At 40.5% G+C, this 20401-nt stretch overlaps 1 pseudogene; it reads left to right on the plus strand.

The window, feature by feature from the left end:
• The first annotated feature begins 4456 nt into the window (after positions 1-4456).
• Positions 4457-20401, plus strand: part of LOC100954927 — a 48216-nt pseudogene continuing 32271 nt past the window's right edge.

Here is a 20401-nt window from a genome sequence, read left to right on the forward strand (position 1 = left end):
GAACAGGTCAAAGTAACAACCAAAGTAACATTGATGGGAATGCCTGTCCCCCTTCCATAAACTCTAATTTTTCAAGGATTTCTTTTTGCTTTTTTTTTTCTTTTCTGAGACAGAGTCTCACTAAGTTGCCCTGGGTAGAGTACCGTGGAGTCACAGCTCACAGCAACCTCAAACTCTTTGGGCTTAAGCCATTCTCCTGCCTCAGCCTCCCAAGTAGCTGGGACTACAGGTGTTTGCCACAATGCCTGGCTATTTCCTGGTTGTAGCTGTCATTGTTGTTTAGCAGGCCCAGGCTGGGTTCAAACCCACCAGCCTCAGTGTATGTGGCCGGCGCCCTGACCACTGAGCTATGGACGCTGCCCAAATGTTTCTCTTTTTTTATGGCATCTTTCTCCATGCTGGCGAGTTCCTTATGTCTATTTCATCTTTTAAGTGCCTACATTTGAATAAGACTGTGGATGAGAACAGAGAACATATACAGATTTGGTGTCCAGTCTTTCTTCTACTCACCAAAAGGGAGAGTTCGGTAGCCTTAACCAAAAAAACAAAAAACCTAAAAAGGAAGAAAATAATCCTGATTTATTACTTATGTTGCAGCGAGTGATCTGGCAGGAAACAAAACTAGCAGTTAATCTGCCAAGCAGAAAAAATGCAACCCCTTTGTTGGTTGTTATGAAGCATTCAGCTGTTTTATAGTGGGAGTCTATCAAACTCAATACATTTTAGACGATTGCAAATTCCTTAAAATATGGAGATGCTATAACAGCGTAACAAGGAGAGACTGTGGTACTTTGCAGTAACAAATGTTGTTATTCTTTGTAAATTCTGCTGTTTTATTTTTAATAGTGACAAGACACAAAATGCTATCAATGTTGCTTTAATATAAATGAACATGTGTGCTTTAATGTGCGTGTATGAAAAAGTAAGTGTCGCCTTGCCTTCTTTCAGAAGTGTAAGTCAGGCATGTAAAATAACAAAAAGACAATCTTAGGCGTAAAATGTATCTATAGATATCTGGGATAATTTACCGTAAATTACACATTATCCTGTTGCCCCCCCCCCCCACAGAGGAGTAAATGCCTTAACCAAAGATGCAGGCTGAGACCAGATTGCGCCATACTTTCTCTTCCCTGCCTAAGCCCTGTTAAATGCAACCCTAAATGGAACAGCTATTTTCAGGGTAATATAAGATGACACTTGGGATATGCCAGGAGTGTTTCAATTATTGGCGAGTAGCTTAGCCTGGATGGGGTTGGCCTACTACTTTTTGGTGGTGCCTCCAGGGTGACAGTTCACAAGACTCCCTGTTAACCAGTGGCCTCCCCGTGCCTCTCGAGTGACAATGCTCCCACCCCCAAGCCCTGGATCATCACCAGCATCATCCCTGCCCCTCCTCAGGGTCTATACTGGCCCGGCACTCTCAGCCACTCTGAGGGTTTCATCCTCTTGAGGGGGGGGTTAATCCCATTCTCTGTGTTAGACACTGAGCTACAGAATCATGTTTTCTTCTGTCTTTTTTTACATTAAAGGTAATTCAGTTTTCCTAAAGCTCAAAACCTGATCCTCAACACCTTCCTCACAGCAGTCACTCTGTTCTCAACACCAGGGCTGGGTTGGGGGCAGGCAGGAGGGTCTTGATCTCTGGCTCCTCATAGCTGTTTGCTGGTCATTGCCTTCCCAGCTCCCTGGGCTGTTGCTTTGCCACCGAAGTTCATGACCTCCATGTCACTGCTTCCCCCCCTTCCTCCTCATTCAGAAACTTGAGCACTGACTCTGCCCTTATTCTAAGACTACACCTCCTCCTGATTGAAAACAGTGACTCCTCAAACTCCTAGTCCTTCCTAAGGTCCTTCCGTAGCGTTGTCCGGTACAGACTCTGAGATGTCCCTTGCTAATCATGGGACTATTCTTGGGGCACCCCTTTCCTCAGTCACCCTCTGCTGCTAACCTCACCAAGCTGACATCATTGGTAGCTCTGAAGATTTATGAGCTGAAGTCATAAGAATCAGGAGAACGGAAAGGAAAACAAAGGAAATTTTGCTTTGGACTGAGCAAAGCAAGTGCATTTATATGCTAATTTTTATTTTTATCTGGCCTTTCACCATCTGGCCCCAATTTCTTTCATTTCCTCCTCCCACCTTCTCTCTCTCAGTACTGCAATCCTCACTCTCTGGACGCCCCCAGGCTACTCTCTCTACCCTGGGCAAGAGCCTTGCTCATGGTGATCTCTCCTGGAAGCCTGTCTCTCCCCTGGAGACTGTGATCCCTTCTTCAAGGTCTAGTTCAAATGTGACTTTCTCTTTGCATCCTTTGCCAGCCCTCCTAAGGTGATTCATTCCTATTCATGTCTGTGTTGACCCCCTATTCTGCACCAGGCATGTTTAGGATCTAGGGATTCACCACTAAACAGAACAGATGAGAATGTAAACTTTTGTGGAATTTACCTTCCGGTGGGAGGAAATTGATAGTGAACTTGAAGGACAGATTTTTTTTAAAGGTATACTATGTTTTCTGTCAATATGCATAACATAGCATAGTAGTAAGTGCTGTAAACCAGTACAGAAAAATAATGAATGCTGAGATTGGGAGGGAAATTTCAGGATTAAAATAGTTTGGTCTAAGAAGGCCCCATGAGTAGATGGCCTATGAGCAGAAGCCTGAAAGAGCTGAGGAAGTGAGGCTGTGGTAAAGAACTGTAAGATCAGTATTGATTGCTAATGCCTTGGTGTCCAGAGTTGGACTGTGAATTCTGGGAGGCCAAAGTGTGTTTCGTATGTATGTGTGTGCCTTCAGCTTCCAGAATGGCTCCCAACACATGGCAGGGATCGAGGAGGAGAGGGGGAAGGATGTTTTTAATACCTACAGTATGCTCTACTTCTCCCTGCCCAAATGCATTTCACATTTTCAGGTGACTTTTCTTGGGAGTAACATTACAAACAGGCAACCGAGTGAAAGATGACAAACTTCAATTACCATAAAAGCAATACACTCCATGCTTTCAGCACTCATTGTAAAATAAACAGTTAAAAAGTAACAGTTGATATATTGAACCTTAAAGCTAAATTCTTGGCATTCTCCAGCATATTTACAAGTGTGTAATAAAACTCAAAGAAAGTTTATTTCTTTTGCATGGCATTTTATTAATGCAAATGACCAAAAGTGCCATGCAATGCATTATCCTTGAACTACAGTGATTCACGACACCTCGACATTAATGGAAAATCACTGTCAGTTCATTGTAAATGGATTCCACGAAGGTATTACAATTTCCACCTTGTTCAAAACATATCCTAAAATATAGATGGAAATTGTATCATTTGACCAATGAATGGCTACAATACTGTATCAAATATAGGAACTTTAAAACAGTGAGACCTTAATGACATACATCATGTATGAGTCTCAATCAAAATTAATCAGAAGCTAGACATCAACTAGCAACAACTTCTACACATGTGAAACTCTCATAGAATGAGTGGAAGTGACTCATAAAAAAAGAACAAAGAAGGATTTATCCCTAACGAGATGACATCACTGAAGAGTAAAACTATCTCTTGGGACATCTGTTTCGATGACGTTGTGGGGGAAACCGTCACGTTTCATAGCGTGAGTAACAGGTACTCACTCGGCAAGATGACCTCGATAGCAAAGTGGAGGAAACACGCTCAGAATGGGTCCTCCCCACTTCAGAACTTGCTGTTACAGTTCAAAAGGAAACCCATGAACACAGCCTGGAACTGTGCTTTAGTCCTAATGAAAGCATTTAGTCTCCCTGTTGGAAAGAGAGAGTGTCCATAAAACCTAAGAGAAAAAGATGTATGATCCCTATGTTGCTTTCTAAATGCAACTTTTTTTGTATAAACATTATGGTTTTTATGTGTTTGAGGGTTGATTTGGTCCAAGCTGTGGGGATTTTTCACATGCCACTTTCACTAGATTCACCGGGGCTGGCCAGATTACAGCTCGCTAAGAAGAACGTGGGCCAAATCGGCAATCAGCAGGCAGGACTGCTGTGATCAATTATTGATGTCTGCCATGGGCAAGGGCTGGTGCTTTCTCATATGCTGCTCTTGGCTTCAGAGGGTGATGATACACTAGTGCTCGGGGAAGGCCTGGTGCTGGAAGAAAAATCTAGCTCCAGACCTGAAAAGAAAAGGGAAGCAGCAGGAAGAGACTGGGCAGTTGCTCTGTTCAGCTGTCTCTCTTCCCTTGCAGACTCTCCTTTCACTAACATCTTGGGTTTCTTTGTTTTAATAAGCGAAGTAGTTCATTCACAGAGTACAGATTACCTACTTCTCAGGACATTAAAAAGAAAGAGAGAGAGAATGATCCGGCATCTGTTGGGGGTTGGAGAGGAAAGCACAATCCATTCCAGGTACTCCAGGCAAGAGGAGATTTTATCTAAGGCTCTATAGCAGAACACAAGAACAGAAGGGAGTCAGGTCGGCAGACTGCTATGGGGTCTCAGTGCCACCCCACGCCCTGGCTGCAGTGCCAGTGCATCGAGAAGGATTCTGATGAGACCGTCCATCAGACCTTTAAAGAGGAAAAACAGACTTGGGTGTGTGCCAGGGATGGGGGTTTTATGCTACTAATCAAGGCTTTCAGGGTGGTGTTGGGGAATGAGAAAGAGGCGGGAAACAGATGACTGTTGAACCTGAGAGGGTTGATGAGCCCCAGGTAGGCGCAGGCTCCACACGCCCGTACTGCTGTGACAAGCTGCCCGTGGTCGGCAGCCCCCCAGCCCCAGCCTCCAGGTCGCTCCTTCTCCATTACCTAGGAGCAGCTTCGATCGTCTTGCTTTACCTACCACACACCGTACAAGGATCTCTGGGGACGTGTAGCACTTAGGAAAAATGACAATTTATCCCAGCCATTGTCCCCTTTTTTCTCTTTTCCAAAAAAGACACAAAAGCAAAAGACAGGAAACAATAGTTTTCAATTTATAGTTACAGCACGTTATGCCACTGGTGTACTCATTGAACAACTGTGGTTAAATACCAAGTTATATCCACTGTTAATCCTTCCTAATAATCACAAATCTCAAAATTGCTTTGCACAATATTATTTTTATTCATTGGCTAAGTACGTGAAGACCTCTACCCCATGATCCCTTTTTCTCAGAAAGTCTGACCTCCACTTTCTTTTACAACCCTGTTCCTGCCTAGATTCGACCTGCCCCCCACCTCCCATCTTTCATTTATGTTGTTCTTATGACCATGCCCTTGGGGGGGAGCTTCGTGTCAATCTCTTACTGACGAATCATGTTTAAGGATTTCTTTTGTTTCTTTTAATTTTGTTTTTCATAGATTTTATACACTTGAGTTTCATAAAAATCAGCATTTAATGATAGTTTCTCATGGCATCCTGCTTTTATTAAGCCAAAAAAATTGATATCAATAAATAGAAAATATGTCCAAGCAAATGTTACTTCCCAAAGGAAAAGGATATCACATTACTGTAAACGAACTATTTTGTTTTCAAGGATCAAAAATTACCTGGGTTTGTGTGATGTTGTTTTCTAACAATTAATCAGCATCCTAGGCATTTCTGTGAAAGCTGGGGACAAGATAAGAATAACTAGTGTTATTGCTACCATCCAACATTATTCCAGAAGTTCTAGCCAATAAAATAACACAAGAAAAAGATAAGAGTGGCATAATTGTAGGAAGAGAAGAATTGTAGTGATCATTTACCTAGAAAAGTCAAGAACAAAAAAACAAATCCTGGCATACTGTTTGGTCAATCAGTAAACAATTTTAAACAGTTATTATGTAAATAGCAGTTATGGGTTAAAAAAACCAAATTATTGGCTTGGCGCCTGTGGCTCAAGTGGCTAAGGCGCCAGCCATGTACACCCAAGGTGGCGGGTTCGAATCCAGCCCGGGCCCGGCAAACAACAAAGACGGCTGCAACCAAAAATAATAGCCAGGCCTTGTGGTGGGCGCCTATGGTCCCAGCTACTTGGGAGGTGGAGGCAGGAGACTCGCTTGAGCCCAGGAGTTGGAGGTTGCAGGGGGGGAAAGCTTGAGGCTCTGTCTCAATAAAAACAAAAACAAATTCTGATCTGTATTATTTGGGAGGAACTAAAGGAGCATAAGAAAGGGATTAAGAAAAGCAAATTCTCACCAAGAAAATCAGTAGAGTTTAATGGCAAGAAAGAGCAGTATAATTAGAACATTTAGAAATGTAAAGATAAATTAAAAAAAATAAAAAGTTACTTAAAGTTGTGGTCTCTGGGGAAGGTAGAAAGAGGCAGGAAGGGCTGTTAGAAGGATACCGATTTCTCTCATTCTAAGCTTTTCAGTGTTATTTGCTATTGATTTATTTAGCTATGCACATATACGTTTCTTAGACAAAAATAAATCACTATTATCCATCCTACAAATATACAGTTTTTCAAAAAGAATACACTCATATGTGCTAGTATAAAAATAAGTCTAAGACACTGTAAGTTAAAAACTACTCATGTTTCACAACCGTTAAACGTGATGAAGGCACATTTTCTCCTTTTATCTTATCAATTTAGACTTTGGAAATTTTACTACAATGTGTATTATTCTGTAACTAAAGAATTTCTTAATCTAAGAAAATCCCCTGAACATATGCAAGAATTAGTGAAAGTATATCACGAATTGTCTGGAACAAGTTAAAAATCAATAGCTGTAATATTCTTTAGTTATCATTAGAACACATGAGAAATTCACAATGGTGGCAAAAAGTACAACATACAGCATTAATACAAACAAAAATTGTACACATGCTTTTCATAGAAAGCTAGAAACAGAACCCTATAAGCAGAGAGGTTAATCATATTCCTGGTTGAAAAACTCAATCTTGCGAACACATAAACTGTCCTAAAATTAATTTATAAATTCAATGCAGACTACAACAAAACCCCAAAGGGAATTTTCTATGGAGTTTGTCAGATTGATTGTAAAATACATCTGGAAGAATAAATGTGCAAGATGGAACTAAAAAAAAAAAAATCCCAGTGAAGAAAAATAAGAAGGAACTTGTTCTACTGTACATAAAATGTATTATAGATTTCCAGTAATTTTCAAAATGTATCATGAGAGCAAGAATAAATAAGAAGATAAATGGAAAAATGAAAAAAAGATAAATAATTCACACTCAAAAAATGTGGACATAAAAAAGGATGCTAAGTATGAGCTACCTGTTATCCAATTTGTTGAAGACGTTAAAAAATTAATAACATCAAGGCATTGATAAAATTAATAACAAATTAATTTATTAATTAATAATGTTAATTAATAACATTAATTAACATGAGAATTCCCATGTTAATTAATGTTATTAATTAACAATGTTCTCTCGTGTTACTGGTATCAGTAATTTGCTTCACCCTTTCCAGGGACAATTTGGTAGGAACCCTACATGTTAAGTATGCTTAAACCTTGCACTAGCAATTCTAGTTGAGTTTTTTTGGTTTTTTTGAGACAGAATCTCACTTTGTCACCCTCAGTAGAGGGCTGTGGCATCACAGCTCACAGTAACCTCAAAGTCTTGGGCACAAGTGATCCTCTTGCCTCAGCTTCTTAAATAGCTGGGACTGCAGGTGCCTGCCCCAACACCCTGCTATTTTTTAGATACAGGGTCTCGCTCTAGCTCAGGCTGGTCTCGAACTCCTGCGCTCAGGCAATCCACCTGCCTTCGCCTGCCAGAGTGCTAGGATTACGGGAATGAGCCACCGTGCCCAGTCCAGCAAGTCTACTCTTGGAACTCTATTCTAGAGATTTATTCACACATGAGAAAAAATATACAGGCATACTTCATTATGTTGTGCTCCAGTTGATTGCATTTTTTTACAGATTGAAAAGTTTGTGGCAACCCTGCATCAAGCAAGTCTATTGGCACCCTTTCCCAAAAGCACGTGCCCACTTCATGTCTCTGTGTCACACTGTGGTAATTCTCCCAATATTTCAAACTGTGTCATCATTACTATATCTGTTATGGTGCTCTGCGGTAAGTGGTTGACTGTTGTAAGTGGTTACTATTGTAATTGTTTTGGGGTGCCACAAACCACACCCAAGTGAGATGGTGAACTTCACTGATAAATCTGTTGCACTCTGTTCTGACTGCTCCAATCAGCCTGCCATTCCTCTCTCTCCTTCTCCTCTGGCCTCTCTATTTCCTGAAACACAACAATATTGAAAGTAGGCCAGTTCGGAACTCTGGAATGGTATCTAAGTGTTCAAGTGGAAGAAAGAGGTGCACATCCCTCACTTTACATCCAAAGCTAGACATGATTAAGCTTTGTGAGGAAGTCGTGTTGAAAACCAAGACGGGCCACAAGCTAGGATTTTTGTGCCAAACACACAGCCAAGTGGTGAATGCAAAGGAACTGTTGGTAAAGGAAATTGGAAATACTGCTCTAGTGAACACACGATGATCAGAAAGTGAAACACCTTACTGCTGGTACGGAAAACAGTTGAGTGGTCTGGATACAAGATCACATCACATGCTTGTTGTTCAGACATGACATTTCCTTAAACCAAAGTCTAGTCCTGAGCAAGGTTCTACCTCTCTTTGATTTTGAAATCTGGGAGGGGTGAGGAAGCTGCAGGAGAAGAGTCAGAAGCTTGCAGAAGTTGGTTCATGAAGTTTAAACAGGAGAAGCCATCTCTAGAACATAAAAGCTCAAGGTGAAGAGGCAAGTGCTGAAGAAGCTTGGGTAAGTCATCCAGAAGATCAAGCTAAGGTCCCTGATGAAGGTGGCTTCACTAAACCACAGATTTTCTATGTTGAAGAGCTTTCTACTGGAAGAAAAGGACTAGCATCCAGGAATTTCATTGCTAGAGAGGAAAAATCAGTGCTTCACTTCAAAGCTTTAAAGGACAGGGTGACTCTCTTATTAGGGGCCAAGGTAGCAGGTAACTGTAGATGAAGCCAACACTCACTTATCATTCCAAAAATCCTTGTGGCCTTAGGGATTATGCTAAATAATCTGTGTTCTCTATATAGAACAATCTGGATGACAGCACATTTGTTTGCATCATGATTTACTGACTATTTTAAACCCACTGTTGAGCTCCTCTGTTCATTAAAAAAGAAAAGATAGTCTTCTTGGCAATGCACCTGGTCACCAGAAATCTCTGATAGAGATGAATGTTGTTTTTAGAACTGGTAAGACAACATACATTCTGCAGCCCATGGATCAAGGGGTAATTTCAACTTTTAGGTCTTAATAAAAAAGAAATACATTTCATAAGGCTATAGCTGCCACAGATAGCAATTCCTCTGAAGAATTGGAGCAAAGTACATTGAAAACCTTCTGGAAAGGATTTGCCATTCAAGATGCCTCTAAGAATATTCATAGGAGGTGGTTGAAATATCAACATTGAGAAGAGTTTCCTAGAAGATGATTCCAACACTTATGGGTGACTTTGAGGGGTTCAAGACTTTAGTGGAAGAAATAACTACAGATAGGGTGGTGCCTGTGGCTCAAAGGAGTAGGGTGCCAGCCCTATTTACCAGAGGTGGCGGGTTCAAACCTGACCCCAGCTAAAAAAAAACTGCAAATAAATAAATAAATAAATAACTGCAGATGTGGAAGAAAAAGTGGAATCTGAAGATATAACTGAATTCCTGCAATGATAGGCCCAAATTGGAATGGATGAGGAGTAGCTTCTCACGGATGAGCGAAAAAAGTAGTTTCCTGTGATGGAATCTACTCCCGGTGATGAAGCTGTGAACATTGTCGCAAAGAAAACAAAAGATGTAGAATATTCCACACACCTAGAGTTGATAAAACAGTGGCAAGGTTGGTGAGGACTGACTCTAATTTTGAAAGAAGTTCTACTGCGGTACAATGTTATCAATCAGCACTGCATGCTACTGAGAAGGCTTCTATGAAAGGAAGAGTCAACTGATGTGGCGAACTTCATCGTTGTCTTATTTAAAGGAATGGCCATAGGACCATCCCAAACTTCAGCAACTACCATCCCGATCAGGCAGCAGCCATTAACACAGTGGTTCTCAATCTTCCTAATGCTACAGCCCTTTCATACACTTCCTGTGAGTCGCAAACCACAGGTTGAGAAACACTGCATAACATCAAATAAGTCTCTCCACCACCAAGATTATGACTTGCTGACGTCTCAAATAACTGTTAGCAATCTTTCAGCAATAAAGTATTTTTAATTAAGTTCTGTATGTTATACTTTTAGTGATAATGTTATTGCATACCAGATAGTAGGCTATCATATAATATAAACATGACTTTTATATGCAGCAGAAAACTAAACGTTCCATGCAACTTTTGTGATTAGCACTTTATTGCAGTGGTACGGAATCAAATCTGGATTGCAGTAAGTCCAAGGTGGTGTTCTTGGATTTGTAGAATAAAATTTATTGCCAAAAAACCTGAAAAATTACCTAGGTGTTAATCATTATGGAAAAGATCATAAACTATATAGCCATAAAAACTATGTATAGGTGTATAGGAAAACTGCAAGAGTATATATAAAATGTTTAACATTTCATAAGTTTCTTCTGAAAAAGAGTGAGGTTTTTCACTCCACAGACTCTAATATAAATTTGAGATGTTTGCTTGGGGCAATAATTCTTACATCCCATTTGTAGCTAGACACCAGTTTTATAATGTAATATTAAGAATCTTTTGAACCAGTCTACAAAGGAGAAAAGCTAATGGCAAGTATTTTTTTTTTTTTATCATTTCCTGTTTAACTTGAAACATTAATTTTAACACCTGGTCTTTCTGTAAGGAAAAAAAAAATTACAAGCAATACAAAATTTGAAATTATATGTTTACTTTTCAGTTTCCCCGTTATTTCATCATGTTTTATATTCTCTTTTTTTTCACTCTGATATTTAAACTTCATGTGGGAAGAGAATGGAAAGTGGGGATAGAGAAAGAAGAAGAAAATAAGGAAAAACGGATGAATTCCAGAAAATACGTGAAAAGCCCAATGGGCGTAAAGTTGATAGCTACTTACTTCAGTGTGACAGAAAACAGGAAAAGCCTTGAAAGTAGCCCTTTTATTACTGTAATAAAAACAGATATGTAATAAACAGATCTCCTATGCAAAAATCCCCCAAAAAACCAGGTAGAAGTTTGAGCTGGTGAAGATGGCAATGGATGGAAAGCCCCTGGCAGCCTTTCTGGCACGCAGAGGGTGCAGACAGGACCAGGGGAAATGGCTCCACTCACAGCATTTCTTGGTTCCCTTTAGATTTTCATCTAAAAAGATGTTCCAGACCAGGTTTTGCCATTACGTCTTGCCCGTTATTCTATACCCAAGTCTTTTTGTGAAACTGCAAATAGCCAGGCAAGCTGTGAGATGTGATTATTACCAACTCCTGCAAATTAGTTTTTATTGCCCTCCTTTCTTTTTTTCTCTAATCAACATCTCCCCGTAAAAACAAATAAATGTTGGGAATTCAAATTAAACAACAACAGTAACACCTTCCCTAGTACCTGATATGAGCAAAACTCTGAACCATAAACTGAAAAAAAGAGAGTGGAAGAAGACACAGGCCTTATTCTTATCTTGAAAAGGCCTAATAAGGGATTAGTGAGGACCGCTATGTAAACAACTGCTTTAATTCTAGGCTGAGTGTGACCAAAACATTAATAACGACGCAGCTCACAGGGAGGAGGGCTCTAGAAAGCATCGTGTGGGAAATGCCACGTCGTCTGGACCTTGAAAACCTGGGGGAGAAAGGTATTCCAGGGAAGAATCCCCATCAGTAAAGGCTGGAGGTTAAGAACTATCTGGACATTGGAGATGAAGGCAGGTGGATGGGGAGGGGCTGGGGGAAAGGGCCGTAGATGTAATTTACAGGAATGAACCTGAATAGAAGCCTGGGCAAGTTTGCCACCGCTTCCCAATCAATACTCTTCCTTGAGGAGCCTACAGGTCTTTTTGTGGGTTGGGATTTATTTCTTGTCTATTGGAGCTAAGTGATTTGAGGACTCCCCCGTATATATCATTGTGTTTACAAAACTGGGCATTTTGAATCAAATACAAAAGTGTTGTTATTCCCAAATCACTTTATTTATAATCTGATCACAAAAAGAAAAGTTACTGCCTCCTCCGACACAGAGGGAGAGCGCGGCCTCCTGAGGCCACCAGGGGAGATGGCATTGGGGTCCTCACCTGCAGAGGAAGAGCAGGTCCCTGCCAGGGAGCTGAGGAGGAAGGGCTTGGAGCTTTGACAGCCAGGACAAAAGCAGAAATGGGATGTGGGACGCACCCTGTTCTTAGAGCAGAGTGTGAATGAAGACATTTTTGTGACCCTCTGGAAAATATTTTTATTTACAGCCCTCTTGTCAAAATACACGAACACATTGTGATGAGCTGGGGCAGATACATCCTACACAAGTCTTTGCTTTTATGTCACAATAAGACATATTGATCAAATCATTTTGTAATAAAAGCAAAAATAAAACACATAGAGCAATAAGGTATTTCTCAAATGAGGAAAAACAATAATTTTTTCATAGGATTAACCTAAATAAATAGCCCAGGAGGACTAAAGCAATATATAGAAAAACATAGTGGAATTAATCCCTAAGACTTTCACCAGAAAAGAGAAAGACCTCACAACTGTCTTACTGGATTTTGAAAAGGCTGTCACACCAGAGACACCGCCTGCATTGAAAGATGCTATATCACATTAAGGATTATCTTGGCAAAAATTATGTCAGTTGACATTTCAGAGGCTCCACTGGTGGAAATGGTTTTTGTAGCTTGTTGAAGGGGCAGATTCCAAAAGCTGTGGGAAGTCATCCTCTAATTATATCAGGCATAAATCTTGACCATGGAGTTGATTAGTGAAAGGTCCGCAGTGGGAACTCCACCAGCGCTGGTTGGCAGCCTGGTCCTCACGGATCTGCTGTCCATTCTTTCTAAAGCAGGCTTCTTTTTCTCTTCTAATTATAAAAATACTTAATTGTCACTGGTAAGTTTTTATAGGGTACAGAAAAATTCAAAGAAGAAAATAAAACTCATCCATAATCGTACTGTGCGGATAGAATAACTTTTCCTTTTGACGTCTCCCCCCCGTTTTTCCTCTTATTCCAATGCTTTCAAAACATGCATTGAGAAGCTAGCTCACGAGATTCATCTGCCGGAAGGATATACAAAAGGAGAGACCCATCTATGCAAAATGAAACACGAAGCACCTTTACAGAAACATAAAAACCACATTCAACTATGTTTGTAGATTCAGTTGCTTACATTTTAACTCTAAATGCAAGAAAGGGAATACAGTAGAAAATACCAGAAAACATGCTTTCAAGGGAAGATCTTCATTATTTCCAGAAACATGTTCAGCACAAATGCCCACTCGAGTTAAACAAGGTTGAGGGGTTCCCTACCAGTTTCTCTACAGTCTTGGGGCATGATAAAGAAATTGCGACCTGAGTAAATTTTATAAAGGTTACAGTAGGCCAAACACAGAGCAGAGACCAACGGGGGAAAACCCCCCAACAATATTCAAAGCAGCCGTGAAAAGCAACATGATTTACTTCCCCCACCAGGTGCTTGCTTGGTGCTATTTATTTTGCCTTTTGTAGGAGTTAGGAATTCCTTCCTAATTGCAGAAAACCAACCAAAAACCTAGATAATTCATGCTTCTGAATTGGCTAGACGTAGCAAATAGGTATCTGAATTTCAATTAATTCTGTAAATATCCAATTTCATCACAAGCGATTAGAAAGAAATGCCAGTTAAATTTACAGATGGTATTCCATGTTTCCGGATTTGGGTTTTTATTTATTTTCATTTTATGGAGATTGTGCTTTGCTGAATATTAGCATACATTTTCACAGAAAAATTAGTCCTTCAGTCAACACCACCAGCATATTCGGGCGTGTGACATTAACGTTTTTCTATGAAACGATCAAAAACAACCACAACTTTGGGCATCAGTTAGAAATTAGTCCGATGGAGGAAATCTCTCGGCAAAGTACCTGGACCTCAGAAGTATAAAGACAAGTTTGACCCACTCAGAAGATGGCTTATAGTATATTTATCTCTGCTGGTCTCCCGGAGTTATAATGATTACTGTCAGCGGGGATGCCCTTTCCTCTGTCAGAGCTGCCACTGCCGAGTACAAATTAAAGCAAAATCAGATTTTTTAGTCTCTGAAAGAGTGATGGAAATGGAGGAGGGGCAGAATCTTTCCTTCCAGATCTTTCTTCTATTTCAAGTATATCAAGGAAATTCAGCTCTGGAATATTTAAATAGAGATCAGATACACTGAATGGGGAAGGTGTTATTACTGAGTGCAGGTAGAATGAGATAATTACTGCTCAGAAATTGCCAAAGGTCCTTAAGATTTCTCTCACCGTTACAAAAACAAAAAGGATCGACTCTAGTCCTCCGCAGCTTAAATTTGTTGTTAACAGCTTTATCTATTACAACGAACAATGCGATGTGCTATTCCATGTTTTCAAGACTGTGTGAAAATTTCTAAAAAGAAAGAATTTCTCACGTAAACAACTCAGAAAAATGAACAAGTGTCACAATTACAGAATTGTATATCGAGTATTGGAGATTTACGTATTTAGGTTTCAGGATTTCACACCGGCTGAAACAATAAAGTATTTTCAAGTTACTGATGAAAAGCGTAACATAAACGCAGCACTTTCATTAATTCTCATATTCACGTTTTGCTCTAGCTTCATGGTAATTCACACTAAAAATGAAAGTCATCCCCTCTTGCGACTAAAGCCTTAATTGCACGGAGGTATGCTAATGTCGTAATGACAGATTATCAGATGTCATTGCTTTCGTGAAAGCCCCTACACGACAGCTACTCGTATCCTGTGAAATATTAATAATTAAAAACAAATCACACTTGTCAAAATAAATACATTTGTCTATTAGAAGATCCTTGTTTCTTTACTTGCACTTGTTTTTTGAAGTGGCAGGTGTCAAAGTGGATCTTTTTGTTGTAGAACATGTATCCAATTATGCATGTGGTTTAGAGAGGATCTGACAGCAGATTGAAATGATTAAATTCATGCAAAAGAGTGATGCAGCAGAGGAGGGGGATCTCTGGAATTATTGTTCTAGGAGAATCAAAGATAATAAACTGAGCCCCAAACTGGAATTATTCCATCAGTGATATTTAACCCAAGCCTTTCCAGCTGGACAGTCTCACCCACGTTGTAAGACCCAGGGGTGAGGAGCCCGCATACACTGATCTGCATTCATCAAGTGAAGGGCAGCAGCGTTCTGAGGGGGTTTCTGTGATCCCACAATTCACTGCACAATTCAGTGACCAGGTTCCTCGGGTTCCTGTTTAACTTTTAAATCCTTCCCTAATTCACATAATTTTCTTACATATTGAAATGGAAATTAGCCTTTTCTCTGTTTCTAAGATTTTTCTTCCTCATTCATTTCCATTTTTAGAATAAACCAGAGAGCCAGTTGACTAGCTGAGAATGAGGTTGCTAATTGCCAAGAGGTCTAGGGAGTCCCAGGAGGTCTGCTCGGGCATCCGTGGCTGAGAAGGGCTACTTACAACCTCATTTGTCATCTGCTCCCCAAGTCTGACAAATTACAAACGGGATGAACTTCAGCCGTGTGACGGAGAGAGGTGGGTAAGTGTATAAAATCCTACTGTACTTTTTTCACTTGTACTTAATTCAGATCATTACACCAAAGAAACACACTCCCAGTACGAGTGATGAGCTGTTAGCTGCTCCCTTCCCCTGAGAATCACACTTGCATCCCCGCCCTTGGCTACCATCTTTTCCTCTTCTCCTGAGGATGTGGCAAGAGAAGGGGAAGAAGTAAGTCAAGGAAGGCCATTCGTGGGCTAGAGAAATGGGCCACTATGAACGTAGACGGGGGTATGCATCGTAGCTGAAAGACCAGTTTTCAAGTGGTCAAGACCCTCCTAAGGGATGACCGTGCTGTGGTTTATCTTAGCATCACTCGTTCCAGCAAGTCAGCTCCCCACATGATAGATACTCACTTTAGAGTGATTAATAACTCAGAGACGGACAATTGTTTCAGAGATCATATGATGCTCCTGCACTTCTAAGAGAAATTTTAGGGAAAATCTTTGTCTTGTAATTTAAAAGCTATACCATTCTTCACACCACATGACAATGTCTAGTTTTATTCTTCAATGATAAGCAGGTGTGTTTTCCCAAATATTTTATGCACTTACTTCTTTCAACTGGAAAGAAAGCACTTGCATAGCTTTATTTGATGTTTTGAAATTATATTCTTTGATTAAAAAGTCTGAAGGCTAAGTCTCAAATGTAAACGCCTTGTAAGGATAACAATTACCAGAAATCCCAAGATCCTATTTTCTTTTCCATGCTTGATCTTTTCCCAAGGGGGAAAAAAAAGACTAGCAGATTTTGCTTGTAAAGGGAATATACACATTTAACTGTCCAGTGCCATTCTAGCACAATTTTAGTGCTGATAGTCGATCTGTAAGTTTATATCCCCTGGGTCTCATATGTTAGGGCCAAATCAGTTCACAGCTTCATTAAGTACTTTGGCAAAAAGGACGGGTGCTCTAAAAATGAAATTTGGGAGGAGAACACTGAAACATGGTCTCAATTAAACCCCCACCTGATTTCCCAATTCTTAGCAGATCATGAACTCTACAGGGCCCAAAGGCCCAGGATGGGGGGCAGAACCCTGGAGATGTGTGTCTTGCCCAACAGTGGCTCATGATGAGAGGGAGAGAAGCAGAGTGGGCGGAGGGCAAGGTCTGGGGAAGGAGTTCTGCAAGTCACTATAAATTCTGATTCTAGGAGCATGCTCAGCTTCAGATTTAGTACAGGCCATTCTCCTAATTACAGACAACCACTGTGACTTACTGGCTTCCCTGTAATAAACTGTAAAATATGAAGAGATACAGGAGAAGGAACAATGTAGACATTCACATCTGTGCAGTGCCAACTCCGGCCAAAGCAGCCTTCCGCAGAAGGGGCGGGGCCATTCTGACGTGCCGGAAGGACAGGCAGACTTCTAATTCAAGATTCTCAAGAACCATCGGCTCTGCAGCAACCTCAAAGTTTCCTGTCAAAGTTGTTAATGGCAAAGCTAAGCACGTGTCTCTGCTCAGTGTGCCCCTAATAGCACTGTGATTGCCGAGAGATTGAGAACAATCACAGCGAGAAGAACGAAATGGCCTATTAAGATGTCCTGGCCATCTCCCGCCCTCCCCACAGAGCTGCTTTCTCTCCACGGGCACATCAGGGTGGTGACCTTCAGGAGATTCACTATACCTTCCCTTAGTTCTATTTCCAGCTACTATAAGTTATGAAAAATCTAACACGAGGGAGAGGGTGGAAGAGAAAACGCACCTTACTGATACACATATATACCCTAGTGCTAGATATTTCCAAAGAATATTGGAGATAGCTCATTACTCACACTCCACCTGCTACTTCTACATGCTTGTTTTATGAAAGCAATTTAGGAGAAATTCCTAAATGGAAAACACTCATTCTTCTATACTTTGGGAGAACATCAGGTAAAATTATCCTTCCTTCTTTTCTCCATGACATCTAAGAATCTGCTGTCTTTCTAATGAACAATCTCTCCACATCCAAACCCTTTCATTTCATTGTCAGAAATGGAGCTAGTATAGAAGACTGAAGCTGGTGTCCGAAAATACCAAGACCAATACAAATGCTGTTGTATTGGTTTTCTTGTCCTGATTGCATGATCCTTTAGGGAACTTTATAGACCATCACTGATGGGCTTTGTTGATGAGCAAAACAATCGATGGTAAAGAAAATCACAGAATCAGGGAGATAGAAAAAAGAATTCGCAACCATGTTCAATACTGTGGAAGTTATTTTTTAAAATGTTCTGAGAACATGCTCTGTTTCTCAGTCTTACTCGATTAGGAAGCTCATTTCCCCAAAGAATACCCATTAAGCTATTAACAACCCACAGCACACCAACTGTCACCTGCCAATTATAAAGCTGTCAGGAACGCATTGGTCTAAAGGTGTCAGCCCATCCTGTTACACAGCCATCATCCTCAGTGTTGGCTTTAAGAAAGTTGACCTTTGAGAAGGTGTCTTCCAAATGCATTCTTTTATTCTGCTTTAAATGCCCTTAAGCTCAGACCAATCAGCTTTAGGAGTTCAGGAGTAATTACCACCAGAGTAATCTCTGTGCCTGTTTTCCTCATCTCTAAAATGAACACAGATCCAATTAGCTGGTCCACCCAGGGTTTAGCACAACATGTTCCCCAGAACACCCAATAAATGTTAGCTATTACTAGGATCACTGTTACATACCCAAGGACAATGAAAACGGTCCTCACAAAATAAACATGATTCTCGTTCATAGTTAGCCTAATTCTCACCTTAATTCCATGTGCCCAAAGAACTCTTCCTCTACCCATCTTCTGACTTAACAGTGGGATAAAAGCCCAGTAGGAGGTAAACAATCTGGCCCTTAATTTCTCAATGCCTCTCATATCATCTCAATTAGGAGCTCATTTTTAAGAACCTAGGCAGGCAGAAATGCTAAGCCCCTTAACAGCCACCGTTTTCACTTTCTCAATAAGGTTTTCTACTTTTTGACATGAATAGTATCCACGATCTCAGTTGCTTAATCAACCATCATCTTGCGGGAAAAATTCGCTAAAGACAAGTCCACATCTAACCGTGAGCTTTCATCTTGGCCACTGCTGGTTTGGGTGGCTTTAAGTAGTGCTTACTCGCTCTGCGGCTTACAAAAGAGCTAAGGAATAATACCGATGCCCTCACTGGCTTATTAACACCTTCTGGACTGAGCCGAGGCCCTCGAGAGGGCTCTCCAAGGAGCCCTGAGCTAACCCCCAAGGTCACGGGACTGACCTGAAAGGTTTACATGATGCGTTTGAACAAGGTGATTTAAGAATCATCTCTTCATATCTATATAAGCCCTCTTTGGACACAGGTGAAAAGTCTGGTTTCCTTCCCATTTTAAAAGACTTGCTATTTCAAACTTCAATAATAATAATTCAAATAATTTCAAACTTTAAAAGAAATGAAAAAATTAATACAGAACAAAATTCTCATCTACCATTTGACCAGTGCTGTAGACTGAATGTTTGTGTCTACCTGAAATCCATACACTGAAATCCTAACCCCCAAAGTCAGCTTAGCAGGGGGAGCTTTGAGTGCTGAGTAGGACATAAAGGTTGAGTCCTCATGAATGAGACTAGTGTCCTTAGAAGGAAGAGGGGAGGACACAGAGGGGAAAGAGGAAGCGAGAGGAGGTTTGGTGCACTCTCAGCTAACAGGCACAATGTAAGGGTATATAGCACACCCCTGGGTGAAAGGCTCAACTACTACTTGAACTTTACCTAACAAAAGCAAACAATGTAACCTAATTGTTTATACCCTCATAATAATCTAAAAAATAAAATAAAATAAAATGGCTTGAGGCTGAGTATGGTGGCTCATGCCTACAATCCTAGCACTTTGGGAGGCTGAGGCAGGGAGATTACTTGAAGCAAGGAGTTTGAGAATAGCCTGGGCAACACTGCAAGAACCTATCTCTACGAAAAATAAAATAAAATAAAATAAAAATTAGCTGGGCATGGTGCTGTGTACCTATAATCTCAGCCACTTGGGAGACTGAGGCAGGAGGATTGCTTGAGCCCCAGAGTTTGAGATTTCAGTGAGGTGTGCAGCCTTGGCAACAGAGAAAGACTCCATCTCTTAAGACACAAAACAAAACAACCCAAGAGACTTCATAGAGCTGCCTTGTCCCTTCTACCCCGGGAGGACACAGCTAGAAGGTGCTGTCCATGTACCAGCAAGGCACCCTCACCAGATATCAGCTCAGCTGGGAAGTCCTTGATCTTGGACTTCACAGCCTCCAGAACTGAGAGAAATACATTTCTATTATTTATAAGCCTTCCAGTTTATGGTATTTGGTTATGGCAGCCTAAGATGACGAAAACAACCAGATTCACTTACTTTTAATGTTTTGCCATATTGCTTTGTTGTTCTCTATTTTTTCCCTGAATTATTTGAAAGTAATTTACATACCCCACTACCCATTATCCATAAAATAAGTTACATATTAATACATCGAGCTCTTTATCATCCAAGAATAGATGTATTCTCTCACACAGCCACAGTACAGGACCGATAGATATTACCTTCTATAAACGTGACATTATGCAATTAGTACTCCAAGTTTCATCAGTTCTCCTAAATGTGTCTTTTATACCATTCTACCCTCCAGCACAGGCTCTGGTCTGATTCAGTTATTCCCTTTATGTGTCATGTCTCTACAGCCTTTAATCTGGAACATTCCACTGTCTTTCCCAGTAGCTTTTAATGTCTTTTATGAAACTGACATTTTTGAAGAATATAGTTTCCCACATCCTCATTTATTATTTATTTAAGTAGAACATTTCTCATTTC

Source organism: Otolemur garnettii, unplaced genomic scaffold (assembly GCF_000181295.1).
Source record: "Otolemur garnettii isolate 467f Iridium unplaced genomic scaffold, OtoGar3 scaffold00042, whole genome shotgun sequence".
NCBI lineage: Eukaryota > Metazoa > Chordata > Mammalia > Primates > Galagidae > Otolemur > Otolemur garnettii.